This window comes from Miniopterus schreibersii (genome assembly GCF_964146895.1).
Source record: "Miniopterus schreibersii genome assembly, chromosome: 2".
NCBI classification, from domain to species: Eukaryota; Metazoa; Chordata; class Mammalia; order Chiroptera; family Miniopteridae; genus Miniopterus; species Miniopterus schreibersii.
In genome coordinates, this window is record NC_138102.1 from 69587394 (window position 1) to 69609250 (window position 21857).

A 21857-nucleotide genomic window follows, 5' to 3' on the forward strand; every position below is an offset into this window, starting at 1 on the left:
GGTGTTTCTCTCTCTCTCTCTCCCTCTCCTTTCCTCTCCCTGAAATCAATAAAGATATATATAAAAAAATAGTTAAGATAGTAAATTTTATGTTTTGTGTTTTTTACCAGTTTAAAAAAAAAAAAAAAGTTCTTTTAAAGAAGTATTCCTAGAGATATTGGGATTTTATAATGATAAAAGGATCAACCCACAAGAAAGATAAAACAATTCTAAGTTTGCATTTACAGAGCATAGCCTCAAAATATATAAAGCAAAACTGAAAGAAGCAAGAGGAGAAATAGACAAAAATATCCTTATGATAAATATAATTGATTTTCATAACTCTTACTCTTATGATGCTCTCGGCATGTTGGCCTCTGGAATAAACCCAAAGCCTAGTTCAGTAAAAGCAAGTCCTTGGGAGGGAGGGTAACTAATTCCAGGTGTGCAGATAAGTAATGGCTTGGCTTCATCTACAGATAGTATTCAGGATGTCTAGAAGAATGCATGGCCTGCATATCCACCAGATCATCAAAATCTCCTAAAAGGAGAAAAGTGAATGTTTAAAGGCTTTTGTGGGCCTCTTTCTTCATAAAAAAGTATTAAATTTATATGACTACATTGGTACAAACACTAACAGAGCTGGGTTATATTCTTTTTTCCCTTCTAAATAAATAAATAGATAAATAAAAAATGAATCACATCCAGCTTGCCAGAGAGACTACTGGCATATGACCCCTCCCCCCCCTTCTTTCATTCTTCTTTCTCTTTCTTTCTTTTTTTTTTTTTTTTTTTTGACACCTGACCATTTTAAACACAACTGGCCATGATCCAAGAGGGGACCCTTAGTCACTAGGGGTGTACTGTGTTTAGTGATATATGTGTGATAGATGAGGCTCAGTGGTTCACAGTCTGTGTGAAACTCTTTGTTTAATGGTTCATGGTACATTTGCTACTATGTTGATTGATATAGGTCTGAAATACTACCAGATCCAAAGAGTGTGACTGTTGGCTTTTCCAAAAAGGCAGAAGGTGTGGTAAAAAAATATTTGGGTTTTCAAGTCAGGCATACATGGATTAAAATCCCAGTTTGACAATTGTGTAACTTGTATCCGGAGATAAATTATTTAACTTCTGTGAATGTTGCCGGGGGAAAGGGGGTTGGGTTTTTTTGTGTGTGTTTTTTGTCTTAAAATGGGGTAATAATGTCTACTTTTCAGATGTCTGCAATGATTAGAGACAAGGGACTAGCATCAAGGCTGTTTCTGGGGCACATACTGACAGTCACACCCCAAAGTCACTTCTCCTTGTGGAAGATCTCAAGGCTTCCAAGTCAAGTTCATTCCATCCAAGTTCAAGCATAATTCCCGACACAAACTCTAGAGGCCTTAAAACAAGGTCTTTTCACCGTCACTGGATGGCTCAGTTGCTTGGAGCATCATCCTGTACAACGAAGGGTTGCGGGTTCGATTTCTGGTCAGGGATCGTACTTAAGTTGTGGGTTCCATCCTTGGTTGGGGTGGGTGTGGGAGGCAGCCAATCAATGTTCCTCTCTCTAAAACCAATAAAAATATGTTCTCAGGTGAAGATTAAAAAATAAATAAATAAACAAGGTCTTTTCCACAAGGATGAACTTATGCCTAAGTTTTTGCAACAGAAACTTAAAACATACTGATATTCAAAGTGACTTCGCTGTGCACGATGTCAGTTAACGTCCCTTTATCCTTTGCTGAGGAAGTGGTAAAGCTCGACTCCTCCTTTCAGTCAGAGGCAGTAAAGAGAGAAGCGTGATTGTCACCTTCAGCATGCTCGTATTGCTCTTAAATAAGATATAGATATAAAAGTGTGTTAAATCTATTTAAATAACATTTTCATTTATATAACTTTTCCTTGATAAATTGTTTCATTATTTAACCATCTCCTGAAAGTCTGCTGGTGTCAAACAAGATGCTCACTTAAGGCCCAGGCATAGGGGGTAAGCAAAAGCTCTGCTTTCACTTTAGATTGGCTGCACAAAGACCAGATTTTGACACACTCTAACTTTACCAGATAAGAAGTATAAAAAGAAAAAGGAGAGGGAAGTATGAGTGAAATAAGATCATATTGTATATTTTCCATTTCTTAAACCAGCCCAGCCAGGCCCCTTCAAAACCAAGGGTGAGCAGTCATTTCAGTCATCAGAGGCAACCATTCAACGGTCAGTGACGTGGGGAAATCCATTATCTTCCCAGGCTGCCTTTGACGGGGGGCTCACCAAGCACAGAGCAGTTGGGTACAGAAAAGATCCCTTCTGACAGACAACTGGGTCCCCAACAGTCCCCCAGGCTCAGCTGTCTCCTTCCCCTCAGGGCAGAGCAGGTATTTAGGAAGAAGGAAAGCTCACTAAAGGGGGTTCCCAGGTCCAGTCAGACGTAGACAAACTTTCAGGCAGATAAAACATGCATTTTATGACCTTCTCACCAAGTAAACTAAAATTACTAAACCACAGTCTATGAAACATGTTTTCTTTAAATCACTTCGATTCATTTTAGAAAACACGGGTTCCAGCTAAGGTTGTTGTTTTGTTGTTCAAAAACAACAAAAACTCATAGCATAAATCTAGATTATTTTCTGTATACTTATGGTTAAAGGACATCTATAAATGTGGCTCATAGTCAATAATGTTGAAGCTTTAAAATACAAATTTGGAGATCTTGTTCAATCACTTTTCAAGTTAAATCTTAGTCTTCCGAGGGCAATTGGTTGCATGTATTGTAAGTATGACAGTTGGCTCCCAGAAAAGAAAAAACAGTAACTTTAAGGGAGGAAGTTCATATTAGTGGCAGAAAGGTAGCACTCCCTACCCCCTTTTACTCTAGCTCTCTAGAAAAAAATGTTAGTAGAAATTGCAGCTCTAAACTTTGTATAGGTTGCTTGATTTATTTGACCCATTTTCAAAAACAGTCATTTGGTCAAATCACAACAGAAGTCAAATTTATATGCATGACTTTCTTCACTGTCCTATCCTAGTTTCAATACTAGAACAGTGCTAATGAGTAGCAGAAATGAACAATATTCAGGTGGCCAAATGAGGTGGAGGAGAAGGGGGAGGAGAAAGCGATTCAGATAACCCACAAAGCTGAACTAAATCCAGGAATTGATGAACATATCCGTAGGCATTACACACTGAGCTAGGTGAAGACTGGGGCACTGAGATACCTCTGTAAACAAGGACACACCAAGAGTGGAGGCGTCATAAAGGCGCTGAGGTGTGCAATGTGCTGTCTTAACATTACTGAGCATTTCAAAATACATTTTCCAGTTTCATAGCCTACAGAAGATGTTGTTACCTTTAGGGAGCGTCGTAAAGATAAGTGAAATGGCATTACCATAACCAGAGAGAGGAAGACAAAAAAAAGTTACATACTTTAGGCACTTTACATATTAAAATATAGTTTTCTTTTACTTTTGAAAGCTAGTGGTTTGTAGATTACAGAGGGAGAATAGGTTGCAAAAGGGTTAAAGTCAACTCAAAGAATCATCGAATCACAGGCGTAACCCCTGACCAGGCCACTCACTGTTTTCTAGTGTTTTATGTAAAACTCAAAATTGAATTTGCCAACAGACATGGAAAATTAAATTCCCTGGAGAAAGTTGCAAGAGCCTACATTTTGCTACAGGAGAAATAGAACATTAATGGAAGTTGCACAATATCTGTCTTTTCTAATCAAAATCTCAACAGGGCCCTGAACAGTACATGCCTCAAAGGAAGCACCACTGAGAGAGGAAGGAAAGCTCCCCTTGGTGCAGGACCTGCCAGGTCTGTTAGGATCATGCATGATGGATGAGGGATGCCCCTCCAGGGAACAGATCACATCTTTGAGTGGTTGAACATGCGTTTAGGTTGTTCGTATGCTCCTGGTGATTTGAGCAAAGAAACTACCAAAATGGAATTTTAAGGATTCTGATTTCTAGGCCTATCGGCCTAATAAAATGAAGAACTAATGACCTAAAGGAAAGGCAGGAAGGCAAGGTGGAACATGCACTTGAACCCAGAAGTTGTGGTCTGGCACAGACGCTCCATCACTCACTAGTTCCGTGACTTGCATAAGCAGTTTAACTTCCATCTTCGTATATTTAGGATCACACTAACTTCTTCACAGGGTTGTAGTAAGTAGCACTATACACACGAAGAGCTAGACTGACATTAGTAATTACCACATCATCATGCCTGATGCAGACATTTAATTAGGAAACCCTCTGGCGTGTCCAAGGCTGGGATTAAGATGGTATATTGCCTGGGGAGGACCAGCGGGCTTTCCCTAGAAGACCTCAGAGAACTGCATTCATTATCTTTGTCAATTTACCATAATATAGGGTCCAGCTCTCATAAGCAGACTCAGATCCCTGATTTTTCAGCACTATAAAAATAGGGCTTTTTTGTAATAGCAGAATCACTTCAACCAACTGATGCAGAAAACCAAAATCTCAATTTAATTGATTTACAATGAAAATTCTAATTTGTGCAAGAACAGAACACATGCTTCTATATGTCTAGCCCATTATCTCCCTGAAAAGAGACCTACACGGAAAACCAAGTCATAGGCAGAAGGAGGAAGACTGCTTACTGCTTGTGGACAAAGACTCAGGTGAGTAGGTAACCGGCACATTGCAGGTGTCCATCTCTCTAAAGGTCCTCAGGTGTAACCTGACCCCAGGGCTACCTGAGAAGTGAGCCTGGCTCCTAGGATCAGAGTGTGGTTTAATGTCCAAGTGGCTGTCCCATCTCCACTGTAGGGGAGGCAGACCACTGAGACTGAGGCAGGGAGTGCAAGCAGGAAGGTGGCAGGAGATAGACTGAAAAGTAAGCATCGACCAGAGCATATGCCTCTTATAAAAATGTCTATTAAAATATCCATGAGTGTCCGTGAATGCCTTTTGGGCCTTAAGTGGAAGAAGTTTTATAGGTTTTCCTGGCTTCTGGTTGGAAAGAAAATACCTCTCAGGCTGCATTTTTTTCTGGAAGATTCCCCACATTATTTAGAAATGCCTCACTATTAGTCATGTACCCAGATCCAGTGGCCTGGGTTAAAAGAAGATCATTTGCCGTTTTATCACTTTGTGCCTCATGCCGGGTGTTACTACAGCACCACGGGTTGATGGCACATGAGGGATACAGAGCAGGTTGCCTACAGGCTGGATTAAATGGCACATTAACATTCGCCAAAGCGGGTAAAAGTGAGATACCAAGTTTTTGTGAGTTTTCCAAAGGATCCTTGAACTAAAGAACTAGTGCAGTTATTATTACTGAACTCTGACATTTAAATATTTAGAATAAGAAACAACATCAGTTTAAACAAGGCAGGGGGGAAATAGAAAATGTCTCTGATGTTAATAATAAATATTTATTAAATGAGTGCTATGTGCAAAGCATTGCTGTCAAGATTTTATATATACTTTCTCATTGAGCTATCACAAATCCCTATGAAGCAGATACTATTATCCCCATTTTAGGAGAGGAAGTCAAAAACAAAGAGGCTGTGCTATTTCTTTTGAGAAAGAAGACATTATTTTCACTGTTTCTTCAGGCCACCTGTCACATGAATAGTAGAATTTGAGTACAGTGCCCAGTTACACAGTCTGCGTTATGCTGGGTCAGAAGGGAGCATGCACGACTCCAAGAAAACCAGGCACACTGTGGAAACCTGTTCTGTAATGCACGGGTCAAGCCATTCCCCTAAAATGTAATGCTGCATTGTCAAGAGTCCAAGAGAGCTTGAGAGAATTCAGTTAGCCTGTCAAGTCATTTTTAGCCCAATCTTCCCTTCCCACACCACATTACAATAGGGCTCCTCTGTACAACATCCAACAATGAGAATCAATGGACATTAAATTAAGATGAGTCAGAGTCTGAAAGTAGGTGATGGAACAGGGAGCTGGCTGAGGTTTTGCCTTCCACTACAGCTAAATATTTCATCTTCCACAAGCAAGTGAAATGACTAGCCCACACCTAATTAAACTGCACGGTGATTGTGCCTTGCTACCTTTACGGAAATGACAGACAGATGGCCTCACCAGTAGCAAGCCACAGAAATCAATGGCTGACATTTGCTCGATGAAATACAAATTGAGATTAGCTAGCTGCACTTTTTTATTCAGCAAATTCTAGTCTCCAATCAATTCCTGTGCATGCGTAGACTATGGAAATTGGTTTTAAATTGATTTGTTTCTTCCTTAGCTAATTACAGTACACAAGTAAATGAATAATCCATTGCTAACTCTACTCTTGCTGTATACATTTCAATGAGCAAAACAAGGCTGTCAAAGATGGATATTATTATGGTCTTTTCAAAGAGAAGCTACTAAGCGTTCACATACATTGTAATACATCAGCTATTTAATGATCATTTAAAGACTGTCTTATTTGTTGAACAAATATAACTTCCCCTGCTATTAGTTAAGCTTACAGAAAGTTCTCAATTATATCAAGAGCCTGCTTAGAAAAACAGAGCTTAGCAGAGTGTCTAGCAGAGAGAGAGTTTCAGTCAATGTTAGCTGTTACTGATGCAGTGAGTGCTGCAAATGGGTAATCATGAGAAAATTTGAGGTTCAAACCCTAGACCCATTACCCTTTGACCCAACAATTCTGCTCCTGGGTCGATGGCCAACAGAAATGAGTGTTTATGTCCACTAAAAAAGATGTAAATTAATTCACTATTCCCAAAAGCCAGAAACTTGAAGTCACCCCAATGTCCATCAACTATAGAATGGATAAATTGTGGCAAATTCCTAAATGAAATAGTACACAGCAGTGAGAAAGAATGGACCACGGGTACACAGCACAGCTGAAGCTCACAGAGAGAATGTTGAGCCAGGCACCAAAGAGGACACACTGCACGATTCTATTTATATGAAGTTCAAGTACAGGAAAAAGTAATAGATGGCAAAAAAGGTTTCAATAGTAATTACTTTGGGAAAAGTTAGTGCCTGAGAAGGTACATAAGGAGCCTTCTAGAGAGCTTTGAACCAGGTTGTGCTACATGAATGTGTACATTTACAATTTCATCCAGTAGGAAGCCTAAAATTCATGAACATTGTTATATCACAATTCTTTCACTTACTGTATGATCTCAGACAAATTATCATCTCCAAACCTCCTTTTCCTGACTATTAAATGGGAAAGATAATATTATTAACTCCTAGGATTGTTATGATGTGGAAATATAATAATTCATGTGAAGCAGTTAGTACAGAGACTGTAGACAATGACTGAGGATGCAGCCACAAACAGGCAGGATTTAGGAATTATAAATTGCTTGAGGAATCATAATGAAGATAGAAGCCAACATCACAAATACATGAGAACCTGGTTTTAAGGGAAAAAAAACCACATATCTAATTCTATGTTTATAAATTTGAAAGTTTTAAATTCTTGGCTTCTAAATGTTTCCCACAGAATTCATTCACATAATGTTATTTAATTTAATCCAAAAGATAGGTGTACATTTTACTTTTAAATTGTGTCTCAGGTAAAGCTGCAGTCTCTCTGGGGCCACCTGTTATAAAAAGCTGACACAGGGGGCAGGATACTGACTGAAGACACCACAGGATCTGGAAACCAATTTCTACAGCAGTGATTTTCCCTGGGAGGCAGCGGTCAAAGGAGTTACAAGTACTTACTCGCTTCTTGTCTGAGCATGTCTTAGAATGAATTACTGGTCATAAAAATTGCTGAATTATTTCTTGGGAGAGTTTGGGAGTAAGAGTAGGTTGATTTTATCATGCCTATTGCTGCAAAATCTCTTAAGTTATAGGACTAAATATGAGGACTATAAATTTAAGGTGCTGGCTAGACTAGCAGAGGAGCCTTTAAAGATTCCCCAGGGCTGCAGAAAACCTGTACTATTGGGAATTCTTGTCTTTAGGCATTTTCCAAATATTTTGTAATAAATAATACAATCTGTGGGTCCATTTCTAAATACTTACATGAACCAATAAAAGAATAACTGTCATGAACCAAGGAAGTGTGGGGAACATAAGAACACTCATGGATGTGCTGAGCAAGGTGGGTGGGTCACTGGCTGCCCTCAACACCCCAGGCCCAAGGAGCTGGTCCTCTGTCCTGCCCCTTCTTCTAGGTCAGTGATGTCCATTAGAATTGGGAAGATGGAAATGGTTTATAGCTGTTCTATCCAATACTGTAGCCATTAACCATGTGTGCTATTGAGCAGCTGAAATGTAGCTAATGTGACCAAGGACCTGAATTTTTCATCATATCAAATTTTAATTCATTTAAATTTAAGCAGCCACACATGGCTAGTAGTTTTTGTGCAGACAGTGCTTGCCTGTCAGATCTTGATGAGTCCAGTTGGGGAGACACTAGTTTCCTGCACTTACAGACTCAATTCTTCCCATAGTCTGAGCCGATCTTGAAGAAAGCAAGACACAATCCAGATGCTTCCATCCCATCACCCAGCCCTGTTTCCCCTGGATCTGGTCAATCATAGATGAGGCCCAGGTGCTCACGTAGCCTGCAAGTCACTGCATTTTGAGTCCAACCCCTCCTTTTGCTCCTGGCCTTCTACTTCAATTTCCACCTAACCTCCTGTTCACAGCAAGGAAAAAGAGCCTTGCTGGGAACTCTAACCCAGCTGACTGAGGCCTTGAGACTCTCTCTAGCTCTGCCACCCTGCTCCTTGAAGCCCCACTTCTGACTGAGCTGCTGTTATGAATGGGTTTAGTGCCCAAAAGCACATCCCCAGCCACCTCATTTGAGTTTCACCCATTGCCAGAATCTGCCACTCCCCTCCCCTGGAGCACTCGGCAACCCCCGCAGGCGTCAGGCTAGAGAAATGATTTGGGTCCCCCCGCAATGGTACGTGTTCACAGCCTTCTCTTTCTCCCTACTGAGCCTATGGTTACAGTTGGGGTCCAGATTCTTGGTCAAGCTTAAAATTATTCAAAGTGAAATTATGTTACCAGTAGAATTACAAATACTCAAATGTAAATGAATAGCTAGATCAAATATTTTTTACATTCATAAATGATACCAGAATACAAAATAGATGTTCATTTATTATATTTGTGACAATAAAGACTACATCTAAGACTCTTTGGTAAAATATCCTGGATTATATAAAATCATCATGTGCTCTGACATTGGCTGTTGACATAATTTAGGAAAATGTCCATCAAAACTGGGAGGCTCATGCATGCGACTTGGCTTATAAATACTTGACAGAAACATAAAAGTGTAAATTCCCCAAGCATAACTGTCTATATGAGTTGCAGCATTTCAGAATGAAGGGGCTATTTCTGAGGTATGTGAAGCTGATCCATTCACTGAAGGATGATTTAATTCATCATTCTGTTCGATAAGGAGAGATGGCATTGCTGGCCTGCAGTTTTGAACTCTGTCATATACACTTGGCAGCCCTTCATTTTGGGAGGCACAGACTTGAAAATAACATCTTTTGAGTTCTGAATGTTCTGGTTGGAAATCCATATTTCTCCACTGGGAAACATGAGGGCAAATAAGTACTTGAAGAAAGTGCAGTCCTGTGGCTATTTTCATGATGCGATGAAAGATTCTTGCTGCTTTGAGATTCCTGAATTAATCTTTCAGGATCCTTAAATGTTTTTTATTCTGAATGATCTGAAACAACTTGGAAATAAAAATGAAGCAGTTTTAAATAGTTTGAAAAGTCAGAAGGCTACATAGCAATAGACTTAGGAATGCAAACAACATTCCGTTGTTAAGGGAATGTTTTTCTAGCTATTTATTTCTTCTTTCTTCCTCTATATTTTCTACCAATGACTTTTACCTCCACCTGCTGGTCCACTGAGGAAATGAAATGGAAACTGAATTCAAACAAGTAAAAGATTTGCTGGAATCTCTGATAGAGATCTGATGGGAGGAATGGTTAAAATTACAATCTAAAATAAAGTTTCTGAAGATTATAAGTGTATTTATTAATCCATTTATTCTTTGTGGCAATTATTAAGAGTGAGACGCAAAAATAACAATACCTTCACTAAACTTATCTCTAGCTATCAACATTTAATTCAATGATCTTGCCATCACCCATGTGTCATCCTTTCAATAATCACACTAAAAGTTTTACAAAAATATGCAGCAGAGAGTTTGAGTATAAATTAAACCATAAATTAGAACATTTTGCCCTAGCCGGTTTGGCTCAGTGGCTAGAGCATCGGCCTGCGGACTGAAGGGCCGTGGGTTCGATTTCGGCCTAAGGGCACTCGTTTGCAGGCTGATGCCAGGCCCCAGTCGGGAGGCAACCAATCGATGTATGTGTCTCTCTCACATTGGTGTTCTTCTCTCTCTCTCTCTACCTTCTACTCTCTCTGAAAAGCAATGGGGAATATATGTGTGTGTGTGTGTGTGTGTGTGTGTGTGTGTGTGTGTGTGTGTGTGTGTGTGTGTGTATGTGTGTATATATATATATAATTAGAATATTTCATTAAAAGATACCAACATCGTTCTGGTGAGTGTGCTCAATGGTTGGTTGGAGCATCAGCCCCACGCACCAAAGGGTTGCAGGTTGGATCCCCAGCCCCAGTCTCTCTCACTTCGATGTTTCTCTCTCCCTCTCTCTCTCCCCCTCTTTCCCTCCCTCCCTTCCACTATCTCTAAAAATCAATGGAAAAAATATCCTCCAGTGAGGATTAACAACAACAAAAAAAGATAAGAACATCCTTAGGAATGTAAATCAGTCCTAAATCTTTAGAAGACTCATAAAACGAGTATTTAAAACCCACTGAAAATAGGCTACAGCAAAACATTACAAACATGAACTCCAGAGCCAGACTTCCAGGGTTGGAAACCCAGCTTTGCCCCTTAGAGTGGCCTTGATTAAATTACCCCAACAATTCTATGCCTCAGCGTCCCCATATGGGAAATGGGGTTAAATGACAGTACTTTAAAAGGTTAATATTTGTAAAGCACCTAGAACAGTTCTTGGCACATGGTAGGTACTGTGTAAAAAATGTTTAATAAATAAAAATATAGCTGTTGGATATAGGTAAGAGAAATGTTGTGATTGTTATCACCAAGGAACTATGTCCTCTTCGATTAAACATATAGCCTTGATCAATCACATGAGAGCAAGCACAGCAGCACCTGGAGTTCTCATGGATTCAAAGAGAGGAAAGTGAGTTAAGGTGAGAATAAGCTGGTAATTCCCTAAATAGACAATAAACAGTAGGAGTTCCAGGAATTTAATTTTTTTGAAAAGCCTAATTTAACATTAAATGATCCAGAAAGAGAAATTTACTGTAAAAATTTCAAGTTTTAGATGACACTAACATTTTCCACCAAGTAAAGCAGCTCTATGGAATCTCTAAAAACATTGACTCAAGTTTACCCTAACCTAAAATATGAGATTATCAAAGAAATAGTCAAAGAGTCACAGTGTACATGCTGGTTAGACCATCCCTGCATTCACGCATTCAGTAAACTTTTTAAATACATGTTTGATGCTAGTGATTCCACAAAAAACAGAAAGCAAATAAATATATAAAATAATGCCAGGGAGTGATAAATGCTATGAAGAAAAAGAAAACGGAGTAGATGTGATGGGGAGAGGCAGGTTGAGGTAGGGAAGACCTGTTTGGGAAGATGGACAGTTGAGCAAAGGCCTAAATGAAGGCAGGAAGTAAATAATATGTATACACAAAGAAAGAGCTTAAGACAGAGGGAACAGGAAGACCCTGAAGTCTGAGATGGAGATATGCTTGGTATGTTCAAAAACAACAAGAAAGCCAATAAAATAACCTAAGTGATCAAGGGAAGAGTAGTAAGAAATCAAGTGGGAAAAGCAGCCAGGGGCCAGATAATGTAAGATTTCACGGGCTGTGTGTGGCTTGTTTACAAAATAACCCCAAAATTCTTGAGTAATTTCCAGTGTAGAGACTAGGGTCTTTATCCCCTCCCTTTGAAACCAGGTGGGCTTAAGACTGCTTGGACCAGGATGAGATGATGGAAATGATTGTGTCATTTCTGAGGCTGGACCCTAAAAGAAAATGTGATTTCTGCCTTGTTTGATGGAATATTCATGTTTGTAGCCTTCAGCTTCTATGTGACTTTCCTGAGGCTGCCATACTGTAAGAAAGTCAAGCTACATGTAGAGGGCATATGTAGGCCCCCTTCCCACCTCCAAGTTCTCAATTCTAGACTTTCAGTCATCATAGTCCACATGCCAGACATGTGACTAAATTAGCCTTTAAATGATTCTAGCCCCCAGCCAACACATCTCAGCTAAGGTCTGGAAGACTAGAGCAGAAACAAGCCATCCCTGCTATGTCCTGTCCAAACTGACATAGAATCCATAAGCATAATAAAATGGTTGCTTTAAATGGCTAGATTTTGGGCTAGTTTGTTACACAGCAGTAGTAGTAACTGGACACCATTATAAAGATTTTGGATTGGATTTTCAGTGAGAAATCTTTGGACAGTTGAGTAATGTGACCTGATTAATGAAGTAAGAGGATTGCTCCAGTTCTTGTATGGAGAACAGACTACAAGAGGGAAAGTGTGGAAGCCGAGAGGCCAGATTGAGGCTATTGCAGTTGTCCAAGCAAGAGATGACAGTGCCTGGGGAAGAAGAGCAGCAAGGAAGGCAGTGAGAAGAGCATCGGTTGAGACTATATTTTCAAAGTAAACCCAATAGGATTTGCTGGTAGACTGGAAAGATATAAATCATGAGTGACTGAAGGATTTGGGGCAGAGTGAACAGCTAAGTGAATAGAGGTGCCATGTACCAAGATACAAACATTAGAGAAAGAAAAAATTGGGGGAATAAAAATCAGGACTTCAATTTTAACATTACGCATGTCCATTAAATACCTAAATGGAGATGTTGAATAGGCAACTGATATATAAATTTGGAAATCATTATAGAGACTAGTTCTGGAGTACTGTGTTCAACTCTAAGTGCCTCATTTTAGGAAAAATCTTTACAAATTACAGAGTATTCAGAAGAAGGGCACCAGGACGCAGGAACTGAATGTACAGGAAGACCCTGAAGTCTGAGATGGAGATATGCTTGGTGTGTTCAAAAACAACAAGAAAGCCAATAAAATAACCTAAGTGATCAAGGGGAAGAGTAGTAAGAAATCAAATGGAAAAGAGGCACGTGAATCAGTAGGGCACACCATTAGGGCTCATCTTTCAGAGGAAGGCACCTTCTTTAAGGAACTGAAGATCAAGAGCCTACTTTTATGGAAGTTAATACAAAATGCCTCATGATTGACTATGGCTTTCCTCATAGGAGTTACCATTCCAGAACCAGACACCATTATAGAGATTTTGGCCTAAAACAAAACCCCCAAACAAATACTATAGGAAATGGATTGAATAGCATGAGGTTGTGTTGGTACAAGATTCTCTAAACTAAGCAAAACCATACAAATCACATGTTCATACATTCCCAGCAAATGGCGTCCTGGCCCATATGAAGCTTATTTATTCCTATGCTATTCCCATGGGGAATGCCCATGAGTGGGACGCTATCCTTAGTGCTTGTGGCACAAAATTATTTTAGTATTAATAACCACAATATTCTGATTTCTAGGTGTTTTAATCTTTTTGCATTAATAGAAAGGCAGTTTGGTAGGGCGATTAAGAACAAGAAATCTAGAGCCAGAATTCCTGGGCTAAACTCTTAATGCCAACACTTGGGCAGCTTACTTAAACTCTCTGTACCTCAGTTTCCTACATCATGGGATTTACTACGGGGAATAAATAAGTCACTAAGTGTTAAGTATCTAAAATACATAGAACCAGCAAAATAATAAATGGTCAAAAGATGTTAGCTCGTTTCAGCAGCACTCAGCACCCCCCGTCCGTGAATGTGTGGTTGGGCCCACTTGTTTAGTTTTTCCCGACTGGCTCAGGCATGCAGTATTATGATGACTTGGAGAGGAAGAGCTTCAGAGCCTCGGGTTTGAACTTACCCTCTTACTTTGCAACCATTCCAAAGATGTTTTCCTAAAGCCCTCTCCACAGACACCAGGACTGCTGTCAGTCAAGTCACTGTCTCCATTTCCACCATCCCTCACACTATCTTGAATCTGAATGTCTACAGGAAGTGAAAAGGAAAGAATTATTCTGTTACCCATAAAAACGTACAAAATGTCAAACACATTGCCTAGAGATAACTATAAATATTTTGAATTACCCTCAACTTGTAGCAGATGTATTCTCTCTACACAGGGGTGGGGAATGAAAAGGAACTGAGACTGAGCCCTGTTTTAAAAGAGGGATGAGAGTAGCAGTTAGTAATATCTCACCCTGAGATGTCAAAGCCGACAGCGCAGCCACCACGTCCCTGCTCTGGAGGGCTTCAGGGAGGCGGCGTTTACACCCTGGGGACGCGCGATGGTCCTCAAATCGGGCCCATGAGGAAGTTACCAGGGGCAAAAACAGCAGAAACAGAGGTGGGCCATCAGGCCTGCTGCCCTCGCCCGTGAGAAATTGTTCCTCTCAGATAAAAATAAACTAATCCCGAAAAATTAGCAAACCTGAGCAGGCTCTGAATTTTCATAGCGCTCCGGGCATGAAAATGTACCAGGCGTTAAGGAGGACGCGAGGAAAGCCGTGGCGCCTGTGCCTGCGCCCACAGGGTGCCGCTCTTCTCTCGAAGTGGCGCAGGCCGCTGTCCCCACTGGGACACCCGTCGCGCGGCGCGCGCCCCCGGGAGAGGGCGGCGCCTCGGGGACAAGGCCTCGGGCCCCAGCCCCGGGTCAGCGTCCGGCGCTCCCGCCTGGGGCCGACCTGGGCGCTCATCGCGTGGCGCCCGTTGGGGCTGCTCATTAAGCCTCCGCCTTGGCTTCTCAGCCTCGCCTTGGCCAAAACAAGTCGCGGTGACCACGGCCCCCGGCAGGAGGCAGCAGCCGCCGGCAGAGCACCCACCGCGCCCAGGTCGCGGGGCCGCCCCGCGCCGCCCCGCCCGCGTTTGGCGGCGGCAGCACCAGCACCCCTTCTCCGCCAGGTGGCGCCTGGTCCGCAGGCGCTGGGAGCAGCTTGGCCGCGCACCGAGCGGCCCGCCCGCGCGCCCGCATCCACACCACCAGGACAGTCTGCAGGGAGCCGGTCGGCGGAATGCGGGGACCCGCGGCGCTGCAGGGACAGCTCACTCGTCGCTGGGTGTAGGCTGGCGCCGGAGCTGCAGTCCCTGCGAAGGAGGGTGTGAATCAGCTCAGCGTTCAGGCCCTGTGCCAAGTCCCTTGCCTGCAGTGTGGTCACCAGGTAGCCCAGGGGCGCGTCCCAGGGCACAGGCATTGAAGAGTGGCAGGGACGCCAGCCGAGGCATGTGGTCGTTCTGATCCAGCAAATGCAGCCACACTATGCACCAGGCCAGGAGCTTTGGGGAGCAGCCATCGAGCGCCTCCAACCCTGGCTGCAGGTTGGCCAGTTAGTTCCTCGCAGTCAAGACACCGTCGCTCGCGTAGCTCCCCAGTAGCCGGGTCCATCGAGACGTAGGTGGACACGGTGTTCCTCAGGCCACCTACATCAGCCTCCAGAGGCCGGTGGGTGAGGCACAGGGCCAGGCCTGGGTGGGTCGTTCTGACACCGCCGCGTGCAGAACGGCGCGTTGTGCCTCTCGGCACGCATATGGGGTGAGCCGGGCGCGCAGGGCCCTGGGCCACCCGCGTCAGCTTGCACTCTCCCAAGCGCTCTCGGTCGGTCCAAGGGTGCTGTACTCACCACCAGGTAGCTGGGCCCATAGGCTGGCTGCAGGCGAAGTGCTCGGGACAGCACAGGGCGCGGCGCACCTGCCCAGAGGTGCCCCAGTCCCTGGCAGGGCCTCTAGGGCGCCGCCTCCCCCTGGCACTAGCGAGATGGAGCTGGCCTCTAGCATCCCTGGCCGGGTCGAACAGGTCTCGTCGGTCCACCCCACCCCCTCAGGCAGGCTCCGGGCAGCCAACCGGGTAATGGCAATGTCTGTCAGCTTCCCATCGTCATCGTGGATGGGCACAATGACCTTGCAGTTGGCAGTGCAAGGCCACTCGTGGGTGTCCTGGAGCTCGTAGTCCATGGGTCCCACCAGGGTGAGGCAGCCTGAACAGGATAGGAGCCGTAAGAGGTTGGGCGTGGGCACTGAAGGCTAATACCACATGTTGGGGGTCCTCATTGGGGATGACTTTGTCCAGGGGGATGTGTGTGCCCATGGCCATGCCCTTGGACACCTCCAGGGGATCTGGACACAGGGGAAACGCAGCGTGTATCATGTCAACCTCTACCTCCACGTGCACCAGCTGGAACTGCTCCTGTGAGAAGCTGACCACATCAAAGGCCAGCACACACCAGGGGAGCTGGCCTCACAGTAGCTCAGGGTCCAGGCCTGCCTCCTCCCTGTCAGCTGCCCATTGCCCTGCTGCACCCACAGCAGCGAGCTGTTGAACTTCATCAGGTGAAACTCCAGGTTTGGCTCCTGGAGCTGAGAATTAAACAGAAGGTGGTTGGGTAAAATACCTATGACAGTATAGGGGATTTCTTCCTCATAGGTGAGGAAATCAACAGTTTGTTACAAGACCCTGCCTCCAACAGCAGCCACAGAAGTAGCAAGAACTCCAGTCCAGCCCTGAGTAAAGAGTCAGTGGGAAATCTGAGCCTCCAGGGAGACATCTTTGCTCCTCAAAGAGAAAAAGCCAATCGCAGACTCTAGGCTAAGCCTTCCAGTCCTCTGCCCTGTTAAATACATCTGATCACTAAACCATCTCTGCTGTGCAATCGCTTTTCTCTGCCCCAGGCCCAAGCATACCTCTTCTGAACCATAGAAAACAATATGCAAATAAGCATCCATTTGGGCCAACCTGCAGGGTCTCATGGCCTCTGCGTCATGTAGTTCCTGTAAAAAGGCTCACAAGAGGGCCTGAAGAGCTAAACAGTGGCCTGGGCAGTGCAGTGGGTCATTAAGATCCCCAGTAGAAGTCTGCACTATAAAAATGCATCCTGCTTGCTTTTCCAGTGTGCTTGATTCTCACTTTGATACTACGAGCAGGGGATCCACAGCCTCTTTATTCCTTCCTAAGCACACTTATGTATTCCTCAGACAGAGGCACAATTGCTCTTCTCTACCACTTTGAAATGAACGTATCCTGCGATGTGTTCCAATTAAAGGATATGCATCCTTTGCCACCCACAGTGATCCATCTATATTGTGTTATCATTTCCTGTATTGAGAGACTCAGGGAACAGCTTCTCCAGAGTCAGGCAGTGTCTAATCAGGGAAGACCTGTTTTCCAAAGTAATCATTTCTGAATAGCTTTTCCATAGCAAAGAAACCATTCATGATGAAATGTCAGCCCCTTTATCTCCTTTTATGTCAATAATTACTTATAGGTGAGAAATCAGTGTCCGTCAGGGAGGTCTGCCAACCGCAAACCACTGTAAGGGATAGTTAAGGGTAAGAAAAAGATTTAGGGTAATATATTGCAGTCAGCCTTGTTAAGAAATTGCTATAGACCAATTATTTTTTAAAAGCCCTTGGCTGAAGAAAACCACGGGTGGCCTGAGAGGCTGAAGGCTAAAGAAACATTAAACCATCTGTCTAAAGCACAATAAATAGTCCTGTGTTAAGTCCTACTTTGTGTGAAGTATTCGAAGTGATAAACAGTCCCACATGTTAACGATGGCATTGTTCCCGGGGCGTAGAGTCATCAGTGCAGCATGCTTCCTAACCAGTCATCCTGAATAAATCAGTGAACAGCCTGAGTTATTAATACGCCCAGGCTATTCTTGGCTCTTACATGATCTGTAATGTTATTGATTTCTGCAGGGACATGTCAGTAAATGACTATTTTTTCTTTCACTCCTAGGAGGGAGTTGCATTTATTTTAGTGCCGGGATCTACGAATCCTGTTCTGAAACTGAGCCACCTTTGATGAGATAATTAATTTGCAGGGGTTTTAATTTAGTGGAGTATTTGGCAATGACTCTAAGTACCAATACCCAATATGGGAGAAGTGCAGTGGAAGCATGAGTGGATTTTGATCCGGTACTCTGAGATCCTAACAAGAAAAAGATCTTCATTTTGCTTACTTTGTATTTTTAATTTTGCCAATTGAGGCATCAACCTGAGGAAGGGAACAATTCTACTTCAGCTTAGTGAGACCAGATTCCTTTTAAGTCAGTAATCTCATAAAGACAATTTGCTTTCTTTCTTAGAACTGGGCATCCCGAGGAATTGCCTGGTTATCCAGCCTCTGGATCTCTGTGAAGACAAGAAGGTCTGATCCCTCTACCCAGTTTCTTAACTCCTAGATGCTCCTTAACTGAAGACTGAAAACTGATTTTTTAAAGAGGCACATGCTTCCCTGCACATTAGCCAGGAGAGGGACCCATTTAACCACAGTCTGAGTCTCATTCCTTCCTCCCTCATCTCACACAATCCCTGCCAGGCCTGGCCTCTGCCAATCTTCAGCATTATGGTCGCCATTCATGATCAGGAAAACTGTGCAGCGAACTGAAAATGAAGACTAGTCCACAACTCTATCTGCAGAATATCAAAAGATTCAGATGAAATATGAAAAAAGCAAGCAATCAAACACATTACCTTCACAGTGCTAAGCATCTGGATACTTATGTTTGGAAACATCCAGCTAGGATGTTTAAATGCTTGATTGCATTTTCCCCTATTTTTCCTCCAGCTGTTTGGCAGCCGGTAGACCGTCCATGATGAGGAATAGGCTATGTTGTTAGTGTTGCATTATTAGCATTAGCATTGTTTCCTACTAAACAACCACCTTATTAAAACACTGCTTTATGAATGAAGGACAGCTGGAGTTTCGGGAAATAGACATTTTCTGAGGCAAAAATCAGTGCTGTGCCAGTAGAGTGACAAACTGAATAATACAGAAACTGTATGATCTGTCCCCCTAGGGATGCGTCATCAGGAAGCTGTGTTTACAGCCCTGAGCTGCTGGTGTTCTCATGTTCCATTCTGTTGGCTCTGTTAGACAAAAATCCATCTCAATATTAAAAGCACCGTGGCAGAAATTTGCTTTAAGTTGCTTGTTTTCCCATTTGCCAGCATATTGCCAAACTATAAGTCCATAAAATGTAGTTTTGATCTCCGTTGGAGTCAAACATAAAGCAAAACAATGGGGCCCGGGGGACAAGCACCACAGGGAGACCAAAATGTGAATAGAGCTGCAATTTGGTCCTCGTGGTCATTTGGGTTTTAAAAGAAGTGAAGGGAGAGGATTTTAGTGACCTCCCTAACGAGTTTACTTTTCTTCCTAAAACAAAAGCACCAGGCATGCTAGTGTTCCCCAGAAATACCAGGAAACCAGAACTGTAAAATAGGATTTGCATTCCAATCCTTTTAGTAAAGGATTTTGTTTTGCTGAATATATGACAGCGGTGTGTCCCTTTACACACGTAAGTGCGCTGCAGGTAAAGCTCACCCTGAACAAGGGGAAATGGCCCCTAATTCAGGGTAGTGCCTGTGCCTTTGCATAATCCCTCTTTCTTATTACCCCAAACTAGTAACACATGTTGGGGGGTTGGGGGGGGGGGTAAAGCCACAAGAAATTTCCTAATGTGCAAATTTGGCTGCATTATGGTGTCCACATGTCAGAGTAAGTAAGCAGCAACTTCTATCCAGGACCTGGAACTAATACTTCCCTGGCCCAGAACCAGGTTTTGAGCCATTTAGAACAAATCACCGTGTGTACCATACTGAGACCCATTTTTATTTCTCAACTGTACAAACATTCTGGAGACAAGTGAGCAAAATATTATCAAGCGCAACGTTACTTTCTTCCAGGAGTTCTAGAAACTGAAGCTATTAAAACTGAAAGAAACAAATCAACCTAACAGATTATAATTTTCTTTTTTTAAATCACATATTGAAAAAAAACTAAAGTCAGTCTTCAGCTTTATGAGCCCCAAAACAGTGAGAAATCGTTTTACGTTATCTAATAAGTATCACTCTCACGTTCCTGTTAGCCCATTGCACAATCAACTTACTATTAGGTCTTAACTGTACAGTCATCTAAAAGAAAATCAGCAAATTTTGGTCTTTCTTATGAAATGATTTTGGGGAAAGTAATTCAGCCCAGAAGTTAGCCAAAATACCATCTGCAAGTGTAGTATAGAAGCAAATGATATTTTATCAACTACTTAAGTGCCTTAACCTAGAGAAAATCACAGGGAACCACTATAGAGTATAAACATTAATCAAAAATTCTCCTTCATATAAAACAAGGATTTAAATGGTATCATCTTCACTTTAAAAAGTTTCCCATAGGATCATTATGTTAATAACATCAAAACTATGTAATCTTAAAATACTACATAAAACCAGCTTTTACACTGCTGATTTTGTTAATATAGCTACATGAAGGAAACTAAATCAATGAATAGTGAGAAATATTCTACCATTTTGGTTCAGGGATGCTTTAAATCCCAAGTGAGCCAGTGAGATAGACTTTAGTTTTTGACCTTCATTCATTGGCTCAAGGATCACACTTTGTATTCCTACCACCCTGTAGGGAGGAACCCTGCCCCCAACCAGAAAATGCAGTAAAGCAAGAAAAAAAGGAAAAGAATAAATATTGGAAAGTAACTTTTCGTCTGTGCCTTATTTTACCTTCATCTCTCTTTCTCTTAGCTGAACCTCTCTATTCTTACTCTGCACAAAAGCTCATGTCCACCAATAACCCATGCACTTTCAAGCCCTTTGTCAACAGATATTTGAGCAAGTCTTGATGATAATATAAAGTTGCAGCTTGAAGAAGAAAAGACTTGAACATTAAAAATAATAATAATAAAACCATCAGAGTTCAGAAAAGGTCACAAGTGCCAAATGACATGGAGAAAGTGATATCAAGTGCAAACAAGAAGCAGTCTCAGAGTTTACAGGTAAATCACAGTCAGCCAGAACTGCCAGAGATGGAGAGAACCTGGGAGCGATGTGAACAAGCTGTGGAGAAGGGCAGGCACAGAGTCCCACCGACCAGGTGGTTGGAGCGGATGGTTTGAGGGCACTATGGGGACAAGTTTGAATGGGTGGCACAGTTGAGGAAGACCTTGATACTAAGCTAAAGAGTTTAAACACTTTTAAGGAGAAAGAGATCAGAAGCGAGGAGATCAGCTAAGGTGCCCTGCAATATTGGTACAAGTTGTTGAAGGCCTGAACAATGAGTTGGAAGAAGTATAGAGTGAAGTAGAGTATTGCATTACTAACAAAGGGATATTTTTTCCTCTGGAGTTACTGAGCTAAGAAGATGTAAGCTGGTTGGAAGTGCTTGCCTGAATATAAAGCCAGCCTTTTTCAAAGAAAAGTTGAGATGGTACTGAGCACTTAGATCCAACCATGCCTGATCTCCCACTGAACTTTTCATTTAAGTGGGACAACAAGCTCCCCTTTTATGTTCAAGCCAATTAGTGGTTGGATTTCTATTTGTCCCCTAAACAATCATAATGAATTCCAAAACTGAGAAAGAAATTGTAAGTAACAGACTCTAAAATGTGTAATTAGCTGAGTAGGATACAGCGAGGTCCATGGAGAACTATCTGTACTAAGAGGCTGACCTGCCTTCTTGTTATGTGTTTGTAAATCATTAGCACTCATAATTGGGGATTCAGATCATGTGCCTACTAAAGCCAGAGAATGGGGGTCAGGAATCGAAAGAGTTTGGCTGCATTTATAAGGAAAGAATACACTCCAATTGAATATAGTCCACTGAGAGAAGAAAGGGAAGAATATATATCATTAACACAGTGCCTTTCTATCTGAGAACAATAATCCAAGAAGGCTGAAAGTTAGCAATCTTTTCAAGTTTTAAAGATAGGAAAAAAACTGTCTCCAACAAACTAAGATTAGTAGGGGGGAAAAGGCAAAAAACAATCAAGAAGGTAACATGAGGTC

At 42.4% G+C, this 21857-nt stretch overlaps 1 long non-coding RNA gene across 1 annotated transcript; it reads right to left on the bottom strand.

The window, feature by feature from the left end:
* Positions 1–9015: 9015 nt before the first annotated feature.
* On the bottom strand, positions 9016–14705 carry LOC308553051. The gene is made up of 4 exons (XR_013998181.1): positions 14500–14705; positions 14157–14224; positions 13933–14057; positions 9016–9622 (listed from the first exon to the last, which is right to left on the bottom strand). It is a non-coding gene; the product is annotated as an uncharacterized lncRNA (long non-coding RNA).
* Between the last annotated feature and the right edge of the window lie 7152 nt (positions 14706–21857).